The sequence below is a fragment of the Perca fluviatilis genome, chromosome 14 (genome assembly GCF_010015445.1).
Source record: "Perca fluviatilis chromosome 14, GENO_Pfluv_1.0, whole genome shotgun sequence".
NCBI classification, from domain to species: Eukaryota; Metazoa; Chordata; class Actinopteri; order Perciformes; family Percidae; genus Perca; species Perca fluviatilis.
Window position 1 is genome coordinate 20,114,070 of NC_053125.1, and position 26,287 is coordinate 20,140,356.

The following is a 26,287-nucleotide window of genomic DNA, read 5'->3' on the forward strand; positions in this document are numbered from 1 at the left end:
TTTGTTTACATTTTGGCAAATAAGCCACCATTAAAAGCATGCCCAATTAGCTGTTACCACTTCCTGTTTGGAATACACCTATATATGTACAGACAACTATCACTTGATTACTTTAATAGCCTACTGAAGAAAACTTCAAATAATGATTCTCAGGCAAGCTCTGGAGGTTTAGGAGCGTCTTTTTTTACGATTTCTAAATTAATTTATGGACGTTTATTTGCGATGGGCATCGGATATAATGATACCACCTTGAAGTGTAAGTCGCACTGAACGTCAACATAATGTGTATCATGTATGTGTTCGTAGTTGACGGAGTTATGTCGAAAAGGAGTGACATTTGACGCAAATTCTGGCAATCGGCGCTAAAAAACACAAAATCACAGCTTTGTAGTCTCAAAGTACACCTGTAGAAAACCTTGCTAATTGCATTTATAAGTACCTAGCTTTTTAAACCGCATGCCGGGTCTTTGCCTCAAGTCTTCCTCTGAGACCTCACAGTTTAAAATCCTGTTTTATATAGTGAACAGGTGCAACAAAAACTGTGTGCGGAAAAAAAAAACTGTGTGGCGACCTCTAGCTCACCCAGTAAGAGCGTGCGCCCCATGTAGGCTGAGGCCTTTGCAGCGGCCCAGGGTTTGAGTCCGACCTGCGGCCCTTTGCTGCATGTCATCCCCCATCTCTCTTCCACCTTTCCTGTCTATCCACTGTCACCACAAATAAAGGAAGTAGCCCCCAAAAAATAATCTTTAAAAAAACTATGTGCATGGCTAAATAGGCTACCATTTGAAGTAAATTATATGTTTTAGCTTGTCATTTAGGGGATCTGACCCCTTTAGCTACTTGAACCTAATCAAAAACACGTTTCTTACCTAAACTCTGGAAGAGTAAACCTCTAGTTGAACAAGCGAAAAAGCTTGTTTGTCCAAAATTTCATTACCAATGACCAAATGGCAATCAATACACAGCTTCCTTATTAATACACATTATCCTGCCGGGAGTCTGCTGAGGCCTTGTAGCAGGGATCAACAGGAAGGAAAGATGGATAACGAATCAATAAGCAGGCGTCTCTTCAGGGTGAACTGTGATTAACTTGGGAACAACAGACGGAGGGGGATGGATAATGAGAGGCTATAGAGTGAACAAACCACAACAGTGGAAATTGTGTGTAACAGTTTGAGTGATTGCAGAGCAGTGCCTCTTGGTTAAACGTTTTCTAAGCACTGGTAGGTTGTTCTTGTGCAATGTTTTATTGGATAGAAAATGTATTGCTTGTCACTGAAAATATGTGTGCATTTTCAAAGAAACCATATGGATAGGCCTACATTTAGATGATCATATGAACGGATTGTATCATTGATTCCCATTCCACATCAGGCCTGATAACTGCCGCTCTTTAATTCTTTGCAATGAATGGCAGCACTTTAAAAAGAAGCCGTCAAACAAATCTAAATCAGATGGCGCATTTGACCTTTAAACATTCACTCACATCGTATAGGCTGTACCATAAGATGTAAATGCATGCATGACTTTGGCTAAATGAAAATTAATGAAATTAAAGTAAGCACAGTGCAGTGGGAGGTTCACGCATCGGCAGTTATATGGGAAAACATTGCCCAGCCCAGACACTTAGAATATTAATCTGAGCCTATCATTGGCAAAATGAGCACTTTTGTGAAGGTAATTACAAACTGGACAATTTCCCAATTAACTTACAATTTTCCCAATTAACTTACACTGTAGCTCGCTGCTGCCGAATGCAGCGATCTTGTTTAACACTGGGCCAATGTCAAAGATTGTTGTTCCCATCAGTCACTTAGACACAAAAACATAGGAAAATAGGGTCCAGGTTGAAAAAAACGGTAGTTACCCTTTAAGAATAAGTGTGTACAGGTCAAAATCCCTCAGCAACAAAACAACAGGTGTAAACCTGAACTCGCGGTGGCCACTTTGTCATGTCATGGCAGGAAATGGCTTTAATGACATTAATAATGGCGGCATTCCATTTAGGTTTGCCAGCTGAGCCCTGTGCATGCTGGCATGAATAAATGTAACCAAGCCAGTAGAGATGTTATTAGTTACACCTGTGTGACAAATAACATTACTAATGGCAGCCTCATTATGTGACTTAACCGTCCACCATGAGAGCAGTTTTTAATTGTTAAAGAGACAGTTCGCCCCAAAATCAAAAATACATATTATTCCATTTACTAGTAGTGCTATTTATCAATCTAGATTGTTTTGGTGTGAGTTGCCCAGTGTTGGAGATCTCAGTCTTAGAGATGTCTGCCTTCTCTCTCCAATTCAATACAACTAGATGGCACTTGGCTTGTGGTCCACAAACGCCAAAAAAATACAACCAAATTTAACAGCAATGTCTCTTTCCAGAAATTATGACTCGGTTACTCAAGATAATCCAGAGACCTAGTTGTAAGCTATTTCATGTAGCAGACTGATCACAAGAATTGGCGTATGTATGACACGCCAATTCGTATGCCATCATTGGCGTGTTATCAAGACGCATAATCACTTTTTAGCGTGTTTATCAACGGCGTTTGGCCTCCTCGCTTTCTTCTTTTCCTAAACCCAACCGTGCCGTTGCTGTCCCGCGTCCCGTTATTGTTTTCCTAAACCCAACCCGTTCGCCGTGATGGTTATTCCTCGAGCCGTCTTTCCTGCTCCGTCTCTGTGTCGCTCTTACACTGTTGCCCCTGGTGACCGATAGCGTAGGATCCCAAAATGGTGGGCGGGCTCACATACCTCCCAAATCGTCGCGTGACAGCAAGCTACCATGACGTATGTCCTCATTCTCAATACGGCATAGACATACTAGCGGATAGCTAGCTGTTTCCGCCAGTTTCAAGCCTTTGTGCTAAGCTAAGCTAACCGGCTGGTGGCTGTATTTACCCAACAGACATAAGGGTGGCATCAATGTTCTCATCTAAATCCCAGCAAGAAAGTAAATAAGTGTATTTGCCAAAAATGCCAAACTATTCCTTTAATCATAAACTAATCCAGTAAGTATTGATTTGGTGATTAACACAACATCCAGAAGAAAACTGGGCATTTTTAGGTGTCTAGTGTAGATATAACACTTAATTAACATAACATATAAAAGATTGTATTTCGAGGTGAACGGGATACTAACTAGCCTACTATGTTAAAACAATGGCTGTGGCTACAAAACAATTCAGCACCATTTAGTAGCACCTGAGCTTTGGGACAATGCTAGTTTATTTGGGTCCATCGTGGCGCATGTGGATCAGATGGGGCTGTAACTACAATATAGTGATTCTTTTTTATTAATCATTAATCTGTCAGTATTTTTTAATTTGTTTTTATTATTTACTCTATTAAAATGCGCAAAAGTAGTTTAATATGCCCAAATCCATAAAGTCTTCAAACTGATTTTGTCGCACCAAACAGTCCAAAACCCAAAGTGCCAGATTGAGCTACCTGAAAATCCATCTCTGTTGCTCATTTAGGCCTAGGCCTATTTGATTTTCTTCTTTTTGATTTTCTTTCTGCAGTGCATACTGTATGTGAGAGCTGTGGGACACAAAAAGTTCTCCTCTTGTCAGACCATTTAACACAAGCATGTTTGTGATGAAAGAAACATTCCTCTTTTTTTTTTGGTTGAGCCTGTTGTGGCTGCACTTGGTTGCACTTAATTTAGTGTTACAAAGAATAGGCCCTGTGTGTGTGTGTGTGTGTGTGTGTGTGTGTGTGTGTGTGTGTGTGTGTGTGTGTGTGTGTGTGTGTGTGTGTGTGTGTGTGTGTGTGTGTGTGTGTGTGTGTTGTGCAGCGGTTTCCCTGTGACTAGCCCCCATAGCTGGTGTGAATATAAATGAGTGAGAAAGAGGGTTTCCACCACTGAACACAAAAGGGGGAGAAGAGGAGGAGGTCGAGAGGAGGAATTGTTGCTTCAGGCTGTTTTGCCTCCTGCCTCTTTTTCTCCCTTTGGCCATGTTCACCAAAGGAAGGAGAAGTTGGATTATCTCCCTCCATCTCGTTTCTCTCACAAGTCCCTCTCTCTGTCTTCTTTTTATAGTTTTTTTTTATTTATTTTTTTATCTGTGCAACCTTTGAACATCCTCATCCGCTGTTCTCCCTCTGTTTCTCGGCTTTATCTCGCCCTACATCACCCAATCACTATTTCTCCCTGTGTCCTTCCATTTTCCCCATTCATTCCATATTTCTGTCCCTCTCCTTCTCTCCACTCTTTCCTTAACCATTTAACAATATCACTTTCCTTTCATCTTTGCTTCGTGCCCCTCTCTCACTCCAGAGCGATTGTTGTCTGATCTGACTGTAGCCTCAGATTAGATCCGACCCTGCGGCTGTAATCAGATCGTGGGCGTCCCTGCTTTGCACAGATAATCTGCCTGTGTTCAGGAACAGAAAAAGATCTGCCAGTGCATCCGTTTTCCTCCGTAACACACTTATATAGCGATGATGCGGCTGCTTGTAGCTGAGAGCACCGTGTGGGGGACATCAGTGGTACTAGTAGCAATATTACAATGTGAAAATACTAAATGAGAAGTGCAAATCCTGCATTCAAAATCTCACTTAAAAGAATAATTTAACATTTTTGGAAATAGGCTGATTCGCTTTCTTGCTGAGAGTTAAATGAGAAGATTGATACCAATCTATCTATTTAATCAGGTAATAAAGATCTCGTTTTCAAGAGGGATTACAAGAAACTAAAAACTAAAAGTCAGACAAGCATGCAACCAGCATGCAGAAAAACAATCGAGCAAATGCAACTAATTGAAACAATTACAAGTCACAGACGTCAGATCATTAAGCTTGGGGAGTGAAAGCTATTTGCAGTTCCTTTTATTTCAAATGTGCATAGCACCTGATTCCAGACCTGTTCAGCTTAGAGGTAGTGTGCAGTATATATGGGAAATCAGATGGTTACAAGATTTAAATAGGAGAAAGGTAGTGAGGGAGCTGGAAGGCTTTAGAGCTTTATAAATGATGATGTAACCCAGTCGTCTGTAACTGTTAAATATTATAAAGCATTTAAAAGACCTGGGATTTGTTTCACAAAAAGCGCCACAGAATTGTGCCACAGAAAATGATTATCATACACGTGCTGCAAGTATGGTGTTTTTTTGGGTTAGTGAAACATGAACACAAAAGGAAATTATCTCATGTTGCAAATTGCAGCTTGCATGTTCTACATTAATTGAAACGGACACCTTTTCCCACATCTAAGCATGTCTTAAAACATTAAACAACACGTTTATCCCAGTTTTACCCCAGACTGTTTAAACTGCAAGTCACCAAATCAGTGCTCACTTGGGCCAATATTAAAATATATCCATATTTTCATGGCCTGAAGAAATGTACATATAGTTTGCACCAGGACTGTGTTTGGTATATTTTGCCTACTTGTGTGAAATCCCCACTGTGCATCTAGATACTACATGCTTTAAAAAAAAAAACACCAAGTTCAGCACTAAATCGTTCATTTTTCTTTTTTTTATCTCACTGGGCCTTTCTGTCCATATGGTCGACGCTTGTCTTCCCATTTGTCATGTCGTCGGGGCCAGTGCTGCTTTCCAACACATTAATATTCATCGATGTAGCTTTTATCTGCATGAAATCGGGTTATTGGCGACGGTTGATGATTCGGCCTCTTTGCTGTCTTCCCTCTCGCTGTATCTCTCTTTCTATATTCCTGTTTGTTTGCCTTTGTACTGTATGATGGGAAAAAAAGCAAGAAAAGGAGAAGATAAATGCAAAAAAGAGGAAACTAATAAGGATTGGAAAGAGGGGAGAGAAAGAACTGAGACGAAAAAAAGCAGATAGAAAGGAGTTGGATAAGCGAGTAATTAAGGGGAATGAGAAAAAGAGAGACAGAGTGAAAGAGACAGCGGTGACATCACAGACACTTTAAGTAGGTCAGGTAAGAAGTTGTGATGTCACTTACATTGGCCAATCGCGTGCAAGGACACCCCCCCCCCCCTCCCCCGTCCACTGCCAGAGGAAAATAAAACTGCACCTCCCTTTCTGCAGCTGTCTCAAATCACAGACACACAGAAACACATGCAAACATTCATGCTGCTATAAAGACCGACATTGACAGTAACCGTATGCTACTATAATCCCTGAGGAGATGCAGTAAATTTTACTTGTTTCACGTCTCTTCTTCTTCTCTTTCCTCGGCCCCTCCCCTGCTTCCTCCCACAAACAACAGCTCTCACCAAAGCCTCTTTAGATGGTGCTAAAGAAGACGTCTCCGCCACTCACTGCAGTGGAGCTATTTCTGATGTCCTTTTGAGTTTTAGCATCAAACAAATCCACTTGTCGTTAATCAGGGCTTGATAGGGAAGCATTCAAGTGTGTGTGTGTGTGTGTGTGTGTCTCAGCAGTGCTTGGCAGATTTATACAGGCGAGGGTGTAGTAACCCGAGAACAATGGGGACGATGAGATAACTTGACAAAAGCCTTAATGCCAAATACATTTTACAATGTTAAGGTACAGAGTAGAACTAGAAAGTACAGGCCGATACACAAATCAACATGTAGAGTAAGTTGTAAGAGGATCGTATGTGTAATTCTGAGTGCAGAGAAAAGAAAGCAAATAGTTGCCTCAGTTTCTCAATTTTATATTATGCAATGGTGATTATCAAATGAAATGAGGCACTTGTAAGGACTCATACTCTACAAGTAAGATCAGATGTGCACAAGGACGTGAACTGAAACATTATTGTAGAATAGAGCCATACTATTCAGTGACCCTCCGCCCAATTTCATGGCATGGACTCAACCATTCTCACCTATCTTCATTCATTCCCAATCATGGTCAAAACTCAACTGACTTCACTCACTAATAATCATGGCCTACCCTATAAGTCCCACCCATTTCCTTTGTCGCTGGCAGCAACATGAGGCAGCATGTGAGGGCCCTCTGTCCTCACAATTCAGAGGCAAAATCCTATGGTTGTGCATGAAAGAAAAAAAAACATAACCGTCAAGCCTCATCGTCTGCCTTTGCCCTGAATGTGTGCAGGGTAAATAAATGGCTTAAACGGAAACACCTTTTAGTCCTTCATACATTCTTGCCTATGTACCATGGCGATACTCAACTCCCAAAAAACAATCCAAAGGTAGAATCTACAATTATAATTTATAAACATTGAATATATGTGCATATTTTTGTAAGTGAAAACAAGGCGTTCAAATCACAAACACAGAAAAACACACAACTCGTAACATTAAGGCTGCATGAGTAATTCAATGCAAATTCACCCTGTTACATAAGGAAGCAGTTAGAGCATTCATAGCATTCCTTACTATTTATTAATTGCCATTTGCATCAATGAAATGCACTTAAAGACGCACAACTACTACGTCTTTATTTTTTCTTTTGCATCAGGTAAAGTTTAAAGCAAAGACTTGAAGACTAAACGTGTTTAACATTCTAGGGGAATAATACAGCGAGAGTCTGTAGCCGGTGTCAGTGGTGCACACATTGTCCCCATCTTATTGTTATTAGGTCACGAGATCAATTAGAACAAAACAAGGTGTCCATCAGAGGAGTGTGTGCCAAGTCAAAAATGTCTCTGAGCAACACACTGATTGTCTTCCTTGTCATTGGCTGTCTATTTCCCGGTTAATTACAAGGTGAGTATATGGTTCTGTAAAGTGGCTCCTCCCCTATAATAAGGATTACATCAGAATATACAGTACAAGTTCTGACTGGCCCATTAAAACATGGTCTATTTTTTTGTTTTGTTTTAGTTTTGAAAAGCTTTCATTCACCAAAGAGTTTTGCATTTCTCATATCTTAAAGTGCTCATATTATGCTCATTTTCAGGTTGTATTTAGAGTTTATATCAGAATAGGTTTACATGGTTTAATTTTCAAAAAACAACATATTTTTGTTGTACTACACATTGCTGCAGCTCCTCTTTTCACCCTGTGTGTTGAGCTCTCTGTTTTAGCTACAGAGTGAGGTATCGCACTTCTATTCCATCTTTGTTGGGAGTCGCACATGTGCAGTACCTAGGTAAGTACTGCTAGCTTGTCAGTTGCAGAGTATGAGGGCGTGCCATGCTAGCAGCTAGGCGAGCATTATAACTTGTGTTACAAAGTGACCCACGTTTGTCACGGAAGTAAAGGCTGGACTACAGTAGAGCTGTTTGGAGCAGTTTGTGAACAGTGTTTTCTGTTGGAGTTGGTAAGGATTTGTGGCTTGGACATGCAAAAAAAGATATATAACACAATAAAGGAAAGGGAAAAAGCCAAAAGGCATAAGGCACTTCTTCTGTCTAAGCTAAAACATGCAAATCGCCTGATAGCAACAGCATGTTGCAATTACACTCACTCAGGCTAAAAGCATAATCTCACCAACATAATCAGAGTATGGTGTGGGTACGGGTGTGGCCTAGCTTAAATGTGGGTCTGTAAATATGGACGCCGTTAATCACTCTGTATAATAAGTGTCAGCTCAGCGCCTGAAAAGCAAATGTTGTGTTGTGTCTGTGTCAGCGGATCGTGGAGTGACATTGATTTGAAACTATAGCACGATCACGTACATTTTTGTTGTCATTACTTAGAATTCCTCATGGGGGAGACAGAAAGTACACACTATAGCTTTAAAGTGAAGATTCTAATCCAAATGTTGCAAACATTGCCAGAATCCACATGAAACGTGTTAAGATATGTTGAAGAAGATTTCACTGAAAAAGTCTCCTCATATCTATTTCTATCCTTTCTGCAGAACATTGCACCGCCTGGCTATGTGTCAGCTGTTATATGCATTTAGCAGGAGTCATAATTTGGAAAAACAGAAAGAAAACCAGATCATTAGCGTCAAGGTTTTTTTTTTCCACTCTTATTTGCTTCTCCTTCAATCAGCATTAACCCGGGTGGACTGCTGCCAGCAAGAGGGCAACTGTGGAGGGTAGTGTGTGTGTGTGTGTGTGTGTGTGTGTGTGTGTTTGTGTGTGTGTGTGTGTGTGTGTTTGTGTGTGTGTGTGTGTGTGTGTGTGTGTGTGTGCGTGTGTGTGTGTACAGAGGGCAGATGAGGTCACCAGGTCAACTACAGTGATTAAAAAGAGCCTGCTTTAGCCAACGAGGGCCCCCACTGACCGACTGGAGCTGCAGCACATTATCTTGAAGTCATCGAAGGAAGAGGAAGAGCAGGGAGCAAGCAGGCAGATCAAAGCAACAGAAGTGCTGAAGAGGAGCTGACACGGAGGAGATGAAAGTTTAAAACTTCAGGCCCAGTAGGTCTGGCCTAATAGGAGACCAAGACTTACAGCCAGCTGCATTTTGGGACTTAACAAGGACTGAAAAAGACAATTGATTGGACTTCTAAAAGCTAAGTCGCTAATTATTCTTCCTGTCGCTCTAAAAAGAATACAAAATGTATGTGAGTAATGGAACCAATGTGAAGTCTTTCATCTTTGAGTCCGTAATAGTTAACCTGAAAAGAGCAACGCTGGAAACGAGGATGCAGAGGAGCTGATGATGATGAAGGTGATCGTCATCCTCAGACGGGGTGGGGGGGGGGGGGCTGCCAATTGTGCTGTGGAACAGGAACACCAAGTTCACTGATTTGGAACTAGCAGTGATAGTGTGAAGAAGGAGATTATGGTGCTAAATTCAAACGAGACACAGCACTTTAATGGAGCGGATTCTTCTCACATAATTGACTTCCGGTAAAAGACTTACATGTTTGGAAATGACTGCTTCAGATCTTTGGAGAATTCCTTGGAGAAAGAACCATCTTTGCAACAGCTGCATCGTGAAAGAGAGACGTAGTAGATACATGCACACCTGGAGGTCATGTTATCAGAAATTTCAGACAATTCGGGGGTTTTAGCAACCTAAGGAAGACACTTTATTTTACAATTGCACTGCTGTGTATAAACCGTAAGAATTATACTCTTTCAAAAACCCATTTTTTACAGATGTTATTTTTCTGCAATTGGGCAGTGGTGGCCTGAAGGTTAGAGAAACGAGCTTGTGACCGGGAGGTCGTCGGTTCAATGCCCAGACCGACAGGATAAAATCTGGGTGGGGAAAGTGAAAGAGCAGCGCTTGTCACTGCCACCACTGAGGTGCCCTTGAGCAAGGCCCTTAACCCCAACTGCTCCAGTGGAGCTGCTCAGTGGCCAGCAGATCAGACTGTGGTTGTACTGGGCAGCTTTCAGGTATGAATGTGTAACTGTGTAACTGTGATCAGGGCGTTCCTGCAAAAGAAAGGCTGCCTCTCAGTGAACCTTCCCTGAATAAATAAAGGTTAAAAAATATAACAAAGTGTATTTACATATAACAGTTTTCATTATTACTGCCAGGTTATGCCATTCCTGTCTTCAGTATTTATTAAAGTGCTCACATTATGCTAATTTTCAGGTTCATAATTGTAATTTGAGATTGTATCAGAATAGGTTTACATGGTTTAATTTTCAAAAAACACATTTTTGTTGTACTGCACATTGCTGCAGCTCCTCTTTTCACCCTGTGCTCAGGTGTCTGTTTTAGCTACAGAGTGAGACGTCTCACTTCTGTTCCATCTTTGTTGGGAGTCGCACATGCACAGTAGCTCGGTAAGGACTACATTTTTATTACCTCCGCCAAGAAGTTGTTTTCCGTTCGTTTTGTAACAAATGCAAACAAACCAGTAGTCCGCCATTGTTGTTGCCATTGTTGGCACATGCTCATTACACAAAGCAACAATGGATATGCGCAAATTGAAAAGATGATGTCATCATTTCCCAAACACTCTGTTTAACATAGCCACACAGATACGCAGTTTTTTTTTTTTTTAAATCTGCACCTTAGAAATCTCTTTTTTAGTGACCTAAAACTCAGGCTGCATATGGACGAGAGGCCAAAACATAAAATATCAGTTTTCATAAATATCCGTATACATGTAGCCAGGGCATTAATATCCAAAAATATGGCAGTGCTAGATTGTTTCTGCAGCCAGCAAATGGCAAAAAGAAAGTCAAACGTGTCTCAGGAGTTGTATTAAGTATTTCTAAAATCCTGAGCTGGGAGCAAAGATCTAATGAGAGCGACTGAGCAGTTAATGAGCTGATAAAAGTGTTCAAACATGCTGGATTTGTGCTGATATTAAAGATGTGACGGATACCTTTTCTGCCCTGTGGTTGAATTACACGACCGGCTACCTGAACCTCCCATGGCTCCGTCCCCAAGGTTCAATTATGGTTACGCTCAAATCTCATCATTTTAATAGCACTATAGTGAATTACACCGCTGAGGCTGATATTTCATTGAGACAGTGAGTGAACTTAATGGAAGGGTTCGCGGTAGCACTCGCAGCATCCTGCACAATCAAAAAACAAATGAGATATAAACTGTTTTGCAAAAAGCAAAATCTACTTAGAATACAAACTGATAATGTTAGACGACTCAGGTGTGACTTGATTGTCTGTTTTGGGGATATTCAGTGTTTTGTTTTTTAAATATAATATTGCATGCAGTAAAGTTAAACGCCCTGTAATGTCATTTCCTGCTCGACATGTAGCTGTTGGCTCGTCTTTGCAGCTCAGCAGCCAGTATTTTATCAGAAAACAAAGCAAAAGCATTTCCAGGCTGATTGTTCTGTGTAATATGTCAAGTGAACATTTGGTTTTTGTATGGTATTACAGCACAGGGGCCATCATTTATTCCTCTTGCTAACCTTTTTCTTGGCAGCAGTACAAAACAAAGTCCTTTCTACCACTAAATGGCCTATTTACACTTGAAGGTATTTGTCTGTTTGTTTTCTCCAGCGCTGACTGACTCGAGGCTTGCCAAAATCCCCTCAGACCGCACACCCAGGCATTTTAGACTGGTAGATATAAAAGAGAAGGAAAATCTTTTTTTTTTATCAATTATTCAACCTGCCATGACCTCAGAGGCAGAAATACTGTTAAAGTTTGAGATTGTTTCAGGTCAGACAGAGTTTAGGACAGATGGAGAACGTAATTCTCAGCTGTCCAGCTATGATAGCACAGCCCCTTGTGGTTTTGAGAAATGCGGCTGAAGCTGTTGATGGAGCTGGAGCATGTCTAAATTTAACATTTCACATGACTGAGACTTGAACACATTCTCTGTATTTGTTTATTTGGAACTCTTTTAGCTAAAGGCTCTCCCAAGAGGGGTTGTAAGATGGACTATTTCTTGGCTGGGAGCACTTGCTAAGCCAGCGGAGACTGCAGGAAGTTACTGCCACCTTAAAAACGGCGAATTGTGGTTATTCTTGGGTTTTTGTGTGGTTTAAACAAACGATACACAACTTGTTAATTAGTGAGCTTTAGAGATGCTAGTAGGGTGCCCAGATAGCTCAGTTGGTAGAGCGGGTGCCCATTTGTAGAGGAGGATAACTCCTCGAAGCAGCTGTCCCGGGTTTGACTCTGACCTCTGGCTCTTTGCTGCATGTCTCTCTCACGTTTCATGTCTTCAGCTGTCCTGTCAAATAAAGGCCTACAATGCCCCCCAAAAATAATCTTTAGAGACGCTTGTAAACAGATTCCGTTACTTTTCGACAGAGGCTAGCGGTTTCCCCTATGTTTCCAGTCTTTATGATAAGCTACGCTAACTGTCTGCTTGCAGTAGCTTCATATTTACCATACAAACATGTATGTGGTATTGATCTTCTCTCAAGTAAGCAAATAAGTGTATTTCTCAAATGTTAAATCATTTTTTGATTAAAAGTGTAGAAAATTATGTATTAAACTTAGGTCTGGTGTTTTGCAGGTTGGAAATAAATAAATGTGTTGAACTTTTGCCCTAAAATTTTACATAATAATTCATTCCAACTCAGTAATTTTCTACTCCCTTTTTTTTAACAGCTGTGAGTAGCTCCCTTAACTAGCTGTGTTGTACTGATACTCAAAAGTCAAGCGATTTTGGTATGCACGTGGCTTGTGTGAAGAGTAACTATACACCAGGCTGAAAAACAGTGTTTTGGGGCCCTCTCTGGTTGAAAGTTTCAAGCCTGTTTCACCTTTAACCACACCCATCAGTGATGTCACTGAGGTACATCACTGCAGCATGGTGTTAGTTAGGGTGTATTAAAGGCCCAGTGTGTAACGTGTTTAGTTGTTCATTATCAAAATCTGTGTTGCCCGTTCACAAACCTTTTTCATGAATATTTACCACCACCATCAATTCCAAGTATTCCTATTGGCTTGAAATGTTACATTTGCATTCGCATGAACTGGGGTAGACGCTCCATATTCATGCGCCATCTTGAAATACGTTAGCCGGTAAGGGACATACAGGACATAGTGCTCCGCCTTTTCATGTTTTTGCTGTCACATGATAAACTCCCAGGTGCTGCTAACGGGTATCGTAGCTTCCCGGCCCCGGCAAGTTTGAAGAAGGAAACATGGAGGACCACACATATTCAAAATCCAAATTTCAGGAACAGGAGTCTTTTTCTTCGACCAGAAAGAGAAAAAGGATATTGAAAAGAGCAAGAGACCGGCTTTTTGAAGCGCGAAGGCTACCGTAGCTGTAATACGTACTTTGAACTGCGTGGTGCGAGAGATTTGATTGCGATATATGATCTCAACGCTAGATGGGAGAAATTCTTACACATTGGAGTAGTTAGAAGTTACTATTTAAAGAGTAACAACAACACCAGTCCAAAAAGCAGTGTTTCACTTCCCTCTTTGGTTGGAGGTTTAAGCCTGTTAACTAAAACCACATCAAACAATGATGTCACAGATCTACATCATCAAGGGTGTACAGTTGTGCAAACAATACTCTCCTTGATTTTGTCATTTTATCCAGTCTTGATGAATACTCTTAAATCACTGTTTGAATTTGAATGTTTGCACAACTTGGACATAGATGGCTGTTTTGATAAAGTTAAAGCTCCATACAGTAGATAGCTAATGTCTAACTACTGTATATAGGTTATTTTTTTATAAAGAAAAGCAACATAATTCAATACATAATAATATACGTATCTGGGGATTCCTATACATAAAAAATGTGTGTAAAAAATACTAAAACCATGTTGTTAACGGGAGCTACATGTAGCTAACAAACTGATTTGATATCTGTGATTGCTTTCCTGTTAAAATCATCTACGCCTACAGTAACTGTTGAGGATGATGAGTCTTGTCTATGTCCATGACAGCAATCAGACATTCACAGCTTATGTTGGACCTCCAGAATGGCCACCAAAGGGTGTGTTACATCACCTGCTGAAAGCCCTTTAATCCAGCCAGGCTGCTGATATACATGAAACTGCAACTGTTGAAGCAGTTGCTGCAGAGCATGTGCGCAAGTCTCTCTGCGGGTATATTTTTTCTGATTTCAATGGAGCAAATAATGAAACTTTTACTGGAGGCAGATGAACAGAAAGAGTTTTTTTTTTAACCATTGATCTCGTACTTTTTTCCTGAAGGGTTCAAGCATAAATAACTGTAAATCTGTTTTAATCCAGTGAAGCGTGAGGGCATCCGTGTATACAGTATGTGTTGATTTGGACTGAATTCATGACATAGTTTAAATGCACGGCAGTGTGCTCGAGTGGAGAAATATCTGGCTCACCACAGCATGACAGAGGTCCTGGCCGGTGGACCATTATGTAAGGTGGTTAAGTCAGGCCCCCAGAGAGATTTTCAACCGCCAGCAATGATGCAGATAACATATTGAGTGAGTTTAATTTCAAATGTGACCCCTGCAAAAAAAAGTGGATTCTTTTCCACAGAAAAGTGTTTGCTGGCTGGAAAATGTGGAAAGCCATTATTAGTTGTAGCATTTAGACAGCGTTCCTGCAAAAATTCTGATACTTTAAAATAGTAATGTTTGGTAGGATTAAACGCATGCTTTGTTATACATCCCTAAAAGAAATATGTCACTCATATTGTTGGTTTTCTGTTCCAAATGCTGCTGAGAAGCACATAACAGGAAGCCGTTTTGTCCTCCAATGGCAATACAAATGAGAGTCTATACTGTGGGTCACTTGGGGAGACTTGCATAACCACAGAGCTGATGAGTGATGTTCTGCTTCTCTCTGGGTTTGGAGTACAGTGCAGTACAGTTTTCACCAGGATATGTGCCATGTTTATTTTTCCCTCTGCTCCCATATAACTTATTATGTATCCCAGCATAGAAAACAGAATAATGCAAGAGAAGAAACTCTTGTTCTGTTTATAGAAAATGTTTATACCCCAATATTTATATGAAGGCTACCTTATACTGTATCGTATTATACAATTAGCTAGTTACCTTAAGCTATCTGTATGTAAACTTTTTTTCATAAGCAGTCAGACTGTAAGTACCCAGGCTCAAATTTCAACTTTTTGACTTTTGCCAAAGTGGGAGATCAAGTTGGACGTCAAACGTGCCATGTGTGGAGGGGGGTGGGGATATTTACAGTATGGTAAAAATGTAGACATTGTACATCATGTATCACATTTTATTCAATTGTATAGTCTTGTTTTCTACTGGCTTTCTCCACATGGACCCAAAAAGTTCATCTTACATTGACGTGTACGGGAAAAGCCATTTCTTAGGCATTTCTTTCAGTTAGAAAAGTGCAACCTGAAAACACGTGACTGTAAAAAACAAAATCAAACTCATTCCTCCAGGGGACATGGAGAACTATAACCTCCCTCCAAGCGAGCCTCTGGAGGAGACTCCGAGCCAAGGTTTGGACCACCACGCATCTTCAAGATGGAGGTCTCATTGTTAGACTCCTTGAAGTCGAAACTTTTTTGTAGGCTTTATGACCGCGTTTTGACTCCAGGTGTGTTTATTTACACGCTGACTCGGGCCCAGACGGGAATAGAATACTAGCGCGTTCGGCTCAGTTCCACGAGCTCGACAAGGGTGGACCGTACCAATGTGAATCATAGGTGGAGGGGGAGCCAGAAAGATAAACACGCTATTTTCTCCCAATATCGCGTCAGCATTTAGTATAGTCTGATCCGGAGCTGTCAGAAATTGACTCAAATACAACCCTATTCACTTATTTGGATTAATTAATTAAACAGTTTACTCGTAGGGCCTATTTCTTGTTCATTTATTTGCAGATAACTTTTTCAACACCCCTAAAAACATCGCTACATCTTGAATTTTGACTGTCCGCTCCATATTTTTTTTCTTCTTCTTTTTCCTGTGTGCTGAATGTTCCTCCTGCTGGAGAAAGGAGAAATAAACAACACTGGGGGAAACCGAGGAAGAAGGCGCAGCGGAAAATAAAGGAGGTGAAGGGAAAAAGTGAAATAACAGAAGACTAGAGACCGGAGGAACAGGTTGGAAAGAGAGCGAGGCATTGCGCAAGTGGAGAACGAGACTTGCTTTTTGTGTGAAGACTTTTTTTTTTGTTCCCCATCTGCTGATTAAAAGGTGAGTTTACCCCGTTGTTATTTTTAGTAGCGTAATTTTTCTGTGCTTTTGAAAAGAAGCTCTTTATGTTCTCCAGGGGAGAAAGTGGAGGGAGTAGTCTGTGCAGATTTGTCATTGTTCATTCAACAGTCGTGCAACAAGGCAATAAAACGAGAAAATTAAATGTTTTTTTTTTCTCGGGGGACTTCTTTTGTGCGGGGATGCGACGTGGACCCAACTGTTTAATATTGCATTATGCAAACCGATGTCAAAGAAATCAGTGCCCCCAATTTTGATTGAATCCAGAAACTCGATCCGCCTATCAACAATAAAAACAGCCAACTTTGCAAGACGTTAATATTTAAATATGTATTTGCGAGCACCAATTGGGGAAAAAAACACAATTTAAATAAAATTGTGCATGCATGGGAGCTTGAGAGTGTAGTGTGATAGAAAGAGTGCGTGTTATTGACGTGCACATGTGGCAAAGCCAGCAGCTCTTTGTCCCCCCCCCCCCTATAATAACCGAGTAAGGCATGGTAGCTCAATGCATGCTGGGTGTCCTGCAGACAGAATATCGGGCAATATTTGCATTCTCGTGTGAACTTGAATCGTATATGAACCTGGCCCCCTCTTCCCCATCCATCCTTCCGTCCATCTTTCAGCCAACGATATCATCATGCTCTTCCTTTGTGGTGTTTGTCCCCAAGGAGCTGCAGCAGTGGCTATTTCATGGTTAAATACGTTATAAATATTATCTTGATAGAAAGGTTGTTTTTGTCTCTTTCTAACAGGCTGTTCAGGGAGGTTGAGGGGGCGAGAGACAGGGGTGCTGTGGCTCTTGGCGCGCCAGAGAAGGGGATATAGAGTGTGTCAATGTCAAATGGAGGTGTGCCCCTTGTGTGTGCGTCCACCGGCCCTTTGCTGGTTCGGATCAAAAACAAGAGCTGAGAGAGAGAAAGGGAGAAAAAAAAAAGCAAAGCCCTGAAAACATCCGTTTCGTAAGAGTCTCCCTTATGGAATATCTTATATCCTGGCGCGCGAGGGGAAATGTTTTGCTTCAGTGTGTCGTGCCAGACCAAGGACGCACACGCACACACACACACGCGCACACACGCACCTCTGTCTACAGGTCTACGCACAGCTCTGGTTTTCACTATGCTGCAAGCTGCACGCACGCACTCAAGCAAAGCTGGCGCGCAGATTCTGTGAGTCATACCGCATTTGGAGGCTCGCTCGCGCACCGCTCTTTGAGTGAAGTGGAGCCCCTGCTGATAACAGACAGGCTCATTCCAAGATTGTGCATTTAGATATCCGAAGTCGACACTGTTCCAGGATTGTGCATTGAGATGTAGAAATGCATGCGCACGAGGACGCATGCGCGCAAAGGCTTTCCACGAGCTATGTCAGAAATGATAGACAGTGCTGAGGTATAGAAATGCAGCCACACACAAACACACACACACACACACACACACACACACACACACACACACACACACACACACACACACACAAAGTGTGATGTTTGTCTTTCTTTGTTGGAATTGCTGGTGGGTGTGGTGTTACCAGCAGCCCTGTGTCCATAATTTTGCGGCTGTTTATTTCCAACAAAATTTTAGTATCGTACCAAAATGGTTGACCACACAGTGAAAAAATTGGCTACTGAAAAATACAGTTTTTAGTAGGAGATTAAAGGCTCAGCTCACTCCGATTTCAGTTCACACGTGCACAGAGTTTTGGTTTTATCTGCTAGATATCTGCCTCTGAGAATGCAATTTAATTTGTGCTGCTGAATGCACTGAAGAATGATATTTAAAGCAGTGTGTCTTTTCAAAAACGGTCGTGCTTACTGACTGTGGACTGTTTTTTGGGACTATTCCTTGGGAGAAAGTAAATCCTACATGTAAACTCTAATTTATCATGCCAGGCTCTCTGGAGCACAAGCATTCTAATTCACCCGTATTGCATTGGGGATGGATGCAGGAATCTCAGAGGTTTATATCTCAAAACCTCAGCAGATAAAAGCAGAACTATCTGCACAGCAAGATACCACTATGCAAAAGTAAAATAAGCGCTAGTCTAAACTACCCTGCTCTTTATGTATGAATATAGCACCACAAGGACCATTAAAACAAATTCATAATTTAACATAGGAAGTGGCGAAGCTTTAAAACTGCGATGACAATAACATTTTGGATGACCTGGATATTCAGAGTCCCATGGCAGAGTTTATCAGCCGAACTCCAGAGCGCGAATCTACGTTTTGTTTACCGAAATCATCGTAAGGTAGAGACATGGTGTCTTACATCTCTGCATCTTTTTCCTGCCACCTGGCAAGGTGGAGAGTGGGGGTGTGGCCTTGATGTTGGGATATAGTTTGTACGCACCTCAGCTGTACTTCATGAAGGGGAGGGGCGAGTGAGTTTTTAAAAGGAGACAGGTAGAGCGGTCTGCAGATACTGTGTGTAACATAGTATCTTTAGACTCTACGTGGTCTGTGGACCCCCACTCCCCCCCACCCAGCACCCCAGCACTACTTGCCAAAAATATCTTCCAGAGCCTCTGTAATTTAACACTCTTAATGGCCATTTTGACTTAGAAACCTAAGTGCATTTTTCTGCATTGGGGTTTACGTTCAAGTACAACTATGATGGCAGGATTTAATTACTTTGAATAGATATTTTAACATCATTTTAGTAATGCTCCTTTTACTTAATGGTTATTTGAATTCCCTTCTGGTTAACACTCGGCTACATCCCTAAACATGTAGATCTTTACTGTGTCTTTTGTCTCAATTTGTGTGAGCTGATCGTGTTGGTGGGAAGACATGTTGTTCGTAGACTTCAAAGGCCTTCCCTCTGATCTGCTCCAGTATCATACATAACAAATCATGGGGTATTTAGAGGTCAGGAGAACAAATTGTTCTGCTGGGCTTTTTTATATTAATGTGATTAGGCTCCCCAGATGTTGAGCTGCAGTAGAACCAATCTTGTGTAACACGCCTGTTCTTTATATGATTTAGTAATGTTCTCGTTTGACATGAAGTAAATATTACACTGAATGCTGCTTGTTTAACATTACTGTGGATTTAATACTTTTGGTGTTATGTCCTGTTTATCAGACTCAAAAAGCAGTTTTATTGTTATTATATTGAATTATTTATCAAAATAAGCAGACAATTTAATAAAAAGGCAATAGAATCATCAAACATTCAACCCAAGACAATAGTTATTTTAATATATTTATATAATGCAGTAAAATGGCAATAGGGTGAGGCAGTTGAACATTATTATACTGCCACCCATTATCGTGTTCATGGGAAAATGCACTGAAAAAGCAATATTACTTTACTTTGTCGCTGTGACTTTCTTTACATCCACTCATTTTAAAGCACAGCACAAGAGCCAAACAGTTGTTAACATACGTTTGGCCATCCAGTGTGTGAATCTAATGATCTTCCAGCAGACCCAGGTTGTAGTTACTTTAAATAAGCCGGGCTGTCAACATGTCACAGCGGTGATTTGTGGCGTTTTTCTGGAGTCGTGTCACATGCATGTGACGGGAGCAAAAAATAAACTGCTCAGCTGGATCAGTTGTCCTGTGGTCTGATGCAACATCCCCAAGTGTTTGTGTTCTGGCCAGACTAATAATCCAAGATCAACTTGTTGACATCATTAAACTGTGGCGGTTCAGTCTCCTCCGATGAAGTTTGCAAACATTTCTGAACCCACTGACAAGACAGGAACATCCACAAATGATGATTTGATGCATTTGACATTGTGAACCCTATGGTGATGGTCATGTTTGTTAACCCTGCATTTCATTGTCTATGTCCCATTGAACTTGTTGCTATGGTGGCTATTGACCAACCTGACCTTATTATAGACTAGTTGTACCATCATTAGAGTTCATTTGGATTGTCAGTGACAGTTTGACCTTTTGCACTCCAGGCACTCCAGAAAGCCTCCGATACATCCTAAAATGCTGGTGTCGGTGTTGGCAAGTATGCAAGTCTATGCAACGATCCGATACCGCATAATTTAGCCCCGAAGAAAATCTCCTCTTTTTTTATTGTTCTTTTCCTGTAATGACTGACTGTCAAAAGAAAATTCTATTATTATATGGCATTTATTCTCTGTATGTATTTGTTCATGTTTCACAAAGGGTTTAACATAATGCAGGCCATATAACAATAACAATCATATTACATCCATACAGGGTTAGCTGTTAAAAATATATAATTATAATATATCGGAACATCTCTAGTAAATATTAAACATTGCATTTGCATATTTGCTCCATCTGCCGCAGCACAAATTCACTTCCTTGGCTGTTGATATGCGGGGGAAATCTACTCAGGCGTTTTCAGACAGTCACCTTGCCTGTTGACTCTATCAATATTAACATTTACTCCCACAGTGTTGGCTAATCCATCAGTGTTGACTGCAGATATGCTCAAGGTTTGTACAGTGTTGATGTATTCAAGTTCAAATTATAGTTTATTTCTGACCTTCAGTTTTGGAGAAGTGGACCCACATCTGGAGAGTTTATTTCCAAAATTGACACCATTTACCTAAAGATTACAACATTCCGTGTAGTAAGGTTTTGACAATAAAACACTTTTATTATATGAAAATATTGACCGATTGAGTTAATTTCCTGACTTGAAATGAGCTACAATGATAAATTGACCGTTCTTCATCTTGTATCAACTTAGATTGTATGGCTCTAAGGTCTGATAGCTTCTATGAAATAGAAGACACAGATAACACTGCTGAACGTTATAGATTATTGTCTGCATGTGCAGCAAACTAGGCCAGTAAACAGCTATAATTGGAGGGGGATTCAGGTCCCAGAATAACAGGGGACTGAAGAGCTGTTGTCATCCCGACTGCTCAGAAATAGTCCTTGTCCTTATGTTTAGGTGTTGATGCTGAAATGATCTCCTCTGTAAGTGCACGCCAGCTGTTGGGTTCATACAGACCTGTGGGTGTTGTGACATGAGCACTGCGTCTCAGTGCAGCTGCGCTGCCAAGCCACTGATTAAATGTGAAGTATTGTTGTAGTAAGTGGACTCTGTTATCGTGTGTGATGGTGTTTCAGTGCTGATGGTGCCACAGAGCTGATGTTCATGTCTGTGGGTGTAATTGCCTCTTAAAAGTTAGTTTTGTTTACTTCTCAGTTTGAGTATTGCTGTTCATTTACATTATACCAGAGAAGAGCTGATAGCCACCTGAAGAAAAAAAAAAAAAAAAAATGTGAATGTGTGTGCATGCATGTATGTATGCATCTGTATCTATGTGAATGCATGGGTTTATGTGAACAGTACGTAGGTAGATATACGGTGTATGTAAAGATGTATGTATAAGAGAAGCATCAAATTGTTTGTATTTAACTAAAGGATAAAAATAGAGAAAGGGGGTAGGACCTGAAAAGTTTGTTATGAACTTCTTCCTACTCCTTTTTGAACATGGGAATTTCTTACAATAATTTTGGAAGATTATGCTGAGAAGTACATGACCTTATTAAGCTTTTATTTCATTTTAATTTTATATATGTATGCGTGTCTGTATATATATATTTTTTTATTTTATTTTATTTTTTTACATGTTCAAAATAAACTACTACTACTACTACTAATTAGTTTGCCATTTCAATAAGCATTAACATTGAGTATGTTTACATGCCAATGCACACCAATATTTGACTATTATTCAGAATATGACAATATTCTGAATTTGATACAGGTCATGTGAACCAGCATATTCCATTTGGATATTCCGAATAAGGCCTTTTTTTAAGAATATAGCATTTTCTGATTAAGACGTGGGATATTCCAGTATTATTCAGGTTTTTAGAGACATTCCTTGGAGATGTATACAGCACATTCAGAATATGCGTCTCATTCTGGGATTTTACCGCAGTTTACGGCCTCTTGCTTGTTTACGGCTTACGGTCAGCTTTGTGCGTTGCTATAGTTGCTGTAAACAAACCAACCAGCCAACAGTTTGCAAGGCTGCAAACCCAATAAGAAGGAGAAACACAGCTACCTTTTAAAGCAGTGTTTCCTTTAGGATTTTTTTTTAGCAGTGGAAGCAGGTCTGTCCGAACAACTGGATGGGCCCAATTATGTCGGCAGGATAATTTAAAAGGCAACCGCAACGACATTGTGCGTGTGCCCTTGTTAGCGAGGGCTCGAATAGGACTGTATTTAAACTTCACTTAAGCTGATTCTGGTTTCCAACTTTGCCCTAGGTGTGTCTGTTAAACACAGACGGAGACAACAAGCAACAGTACAAACATGGGCGTGGGTAGCTTTGGTGTGTGTGTGTGTGTGTGTGTGTGTGTGTGTGTGTGTGTGTGTGTGTGTGTGTGTGTGTGTGTGTGGGGTGTGTGTGTGTGTGTGTGTGTGTGTGTGTGTGTGTGTGTGGTTCTGCAAAGAAATAAATAACATTGTAAAGGCTACCATACACAATGCATAGGAATTATATATAGCAAATAATAACAATAAACCCACTATTAATTACATTATCTTAATGCAGTCTAACTACTTCAGCATGTAAATAATGCACCTCAAATACAAATGTGAGCAACAGCAATCACTATTATATCGAATCAAAAGCCACGTGCAATTTAGCTAGCAGATGAAGAATACAAACAACGAAAATCACCAGTTAACTTAATTTAAATTAGCAAGAACTATAGACTAATACAATAACAGGCTTAAATGAACTGACAACATAAGTTATACGACTTACAGTTCTCAAGGACGCACACACGCGATCTCAACTGACTAGTTATCCTCCGGACAGTGGCAGTCTCCTTTTTTTCTTTTTCTCCCTTTTCAGCAGAGTGACGCGTGTGCCCGCTCGCGGTGTGAAGCGTGTGTCCGCGCTATTCTCCGACATGCACTCTAACAATCACTGCTGATAGATGGCCTTTTGTACAGCCCTATTTATGATACCGTGGCGGCAGATATTTTGCCATGGCGGGCCGCCACTACAAAATCAACATAGAGGAAACACTGTAAACGTTATCAAAGACTTAGATATCAACAGGTTTTTGGATATGCGCACACATTGCTACGCCGATCTTTTTTAAGAAGCTAATTGAAGGAATAAAAGGGGGACGATGTGTTTGCACGGTACAGCAAGTCCGCCACCACTGGTAAACTTTGAAATAATCGTATTTTGCACGGCTACATATAAACGGGAGTATTAGTGTAATATTAGCCATATAAACAGCTTAGTCGTAATATCGTCTTTTTCGGAATAAGGGCAAAAACCGGAATATAATGTGAATGTAAGTCATTGATGATTTTGAAACAAATGAGGGGATAAAGTAAAGCTGCAAAAATCAACATTGTTTATCAAATATTGATCAAATTGCCACGTGTAATATGAAAGGTGTTTCTCGTTTGTTGGTAGAGACCAAAACAGAGCTACAATGAGAGTGAATATTGGACTTGCCATCATCAAGTTACCAAAAACATGACTCTATATAAATGCTATTGAAGCTTTGTTTTCCCATTGTGTAAATAGACAACTGTTTGCTAACACATTCACCATAACAACTTTGATAGTATTCTGTTTTCTGCTTGTTGTGTTGCCCAAGTGGCCAAAAAGATCTACGAATGCAGCTTTGAATCTTTCCGCAGCACCTGTTTTATTAATGTATTCAGTCTATTATAACTCCATAGATACACAAACATATCTTTGTTTCTGCATACCATCTGTTCGAATTATAAACTTGTAGGAATCTCATCTTTAGAGTGAAACTGAGCCAATTATTACCTCAATACAGTACTTTGGACAAATATTCACTGGTTCGAGCTTTTCAAATATGATTATTTGCTGCTTTTCTTGTTTGAGTTTTGGACTGTTGGTCTGACAAAACTTGACATATGAAGACATCACCTGGGACTTTAAAAAACTGTGATTGACACAATACTATTTTATGACATTTATTAGACCAAATGATTATTTGTTAATGAAAATAACTGTCAGTGTGAGCCTTAAATTCAATATAAACTGTAATTTGTAATAAACAGCCTAATCGAGATATATTTAAATGCACTGATGAGTTGTACATATGAAGAAAAATCCCTCCTGGCTTTTATTTGTATGCGCCAACTGTATCCTCTGAGTGCAGCTACTGTAACTAACAATGTCTAATGTTGCACTTCCCCCTGTTGGCACCAACATTGATTCTTCTCTGTTGACAGTAGATTCAGCTCAGTGTGTTAAAACCTGGCCAATGTGACACGATACACCATCGAGAAAGCAAAACAAACACTGAAATTTGTGCTCACGGGCTACTGAAAAATCAATCCTTTGGATAAGAACCACAGCACACCGAGCACTGCTGAAATGTTGTTTCCCACTCAGACCTGCATCTTTGCTTGTGTTCAGGGGATTTTACTCAGGTTTGTTTAGCTTATAAAAAAGAAAAATAAATCAGTGTCCACCAGCACGTGACACAGCATTGTGGACAGCAATCAACAGCCAAAACCACATAAAGAAAAGCTGTTTTAATTGAGTTTTGTTATTAATTGTTCATAAATTATTATTTTTGTCAGTCCAGAAATCCTCTAAATGAGATTGCTTTCTACAAATTGTGAGTTGTCAGTTTTGATAACAAAACACATGGGGATATAAAAGCACTTTTGTTTTAAACATTGCCTGTGTAAGAAGATATATGAAGTCAGTTATTTTTGATATGACTCTCTTTGGCAGTGGTGTACACTAGAGCAGGTTTTTGTAGCATGAGCTTGCATTTTTACTGTCTGTACAGTGAAGAGGAGCACATTAGCTGATGGCTGAGGCAGTGCGGAATAACGTTGCACACTGCGTAGGTGTCTGAGATCAGTCTAGTCTGAATAAATCCTGACCTTGTGAGAAACATTTTTGTATTTTCATTTTAATTGTTATTGTCTTGGCCAATTGTAGTGTCTTGTCAGTGCATATTAGTCTGGGTGTTTATAAAAAATATGGATTTTTATGTTTTTATATTTTGTGTTGTGTGTGTACTGGAGCATAACAGCATCTGGGTCAGAGCGTATGGATTTTATACTGTGTGGGTGAATGAGATTACAGCAGTATTCTTTATACACTAGCATCTGTGTGTGTGTGTGTGTGTGTGTGTGTGTGTGTGTGTGTGTGTGTGTGTGTGTGTGTGTGTGTGTGTGTGCGCGCGTGCGTGTGTGTGCGTGCATGTTTTTGCGGGGGCTGCTCAGTCCTTTGCCCGATGGCTAGAGGCCAGATACAGATAGGCCAGGCACCACAATGCCCTGTCTGTTCCCACAGGCCTGTCACCCTATTTATAGACAAACACTCTGCCCAAACTCCATTCATATTTCTCAGGTTGGATGTGTGGAGTACAGTGTGCAGAAGTATCTTTTATTTATTTTATTTTTATTTTTTTGCCAAAGAGTGAATCATGTTGGGCAAATTTTACACTATGTGACTGTTATTTTGAATTAAAGCAACCTTAATGCGTGCAAATGTGCATCCAGTCTGGTGCTGTCATAGGCGTCAGTTCTGTGTGTGTGTGTGTGTGTGTGTGTGTGTGTGTGTGTGTGTGTGTGTGTGTGTGTGTGTGTGTGTGTGTGTGTGTGTGTGTGCGTGCGCATGTGTGTGTGCGCTATTGGCATTCCACAGTGCAGTTTCATAATCTTGTTTCTCAATAGATCCACAGGCAGATGAAGAGCTGAGCTGGGCAGAAAATAAACAGCAAAAACATGTCTGCCGTGGTAATGTTTGACCCTCGCTGGTAACGCACAATATCCATGATGTGAAGTGTATTTATACAGAGTAGGTTGTCTGCAGTTGTGTCACAGATATCCTAGCAACAAGGCCTGCCGCCATGATGGAGGTCCACTGGAAAAAAAAACTCTGTAGGCTAGCAATGGATAAATATGGAACAACAGGAAAAACGCTACCCGAAACCTATAGACTGCCCTCAGTTGA

At 40.5% G+C, this 26,287-nt stretch overlaps 1 protein-coding gene across 2 annotated transcripts in view; it reads left to right on the forward strand.

Moving 5' to 3' along the window:
• The window catches only part of ndrg2 (NDRG family member 2), a 52,956-nt gene that overhangs the window by 729 nt on the left and 25,940 nt on the right, over nt 1-26,287 (forward strand). Inside the window, exon 1 of one of the 2 annotated variants that reach the window (XM_039821297.1) lies at nt 16,126-16,337. The exons of the other annotated variant lie outside the window; for it this stretch is intronic. The gene's annotated coding sequence lies outside the window, so the exon portion shown is untranslated. Of the gene's footprint in view, nt 1-16,125; nt 16,338-26,287 lie in introns of those variants that run through there. 2 annotated transcript variants of the gene reach the window in all.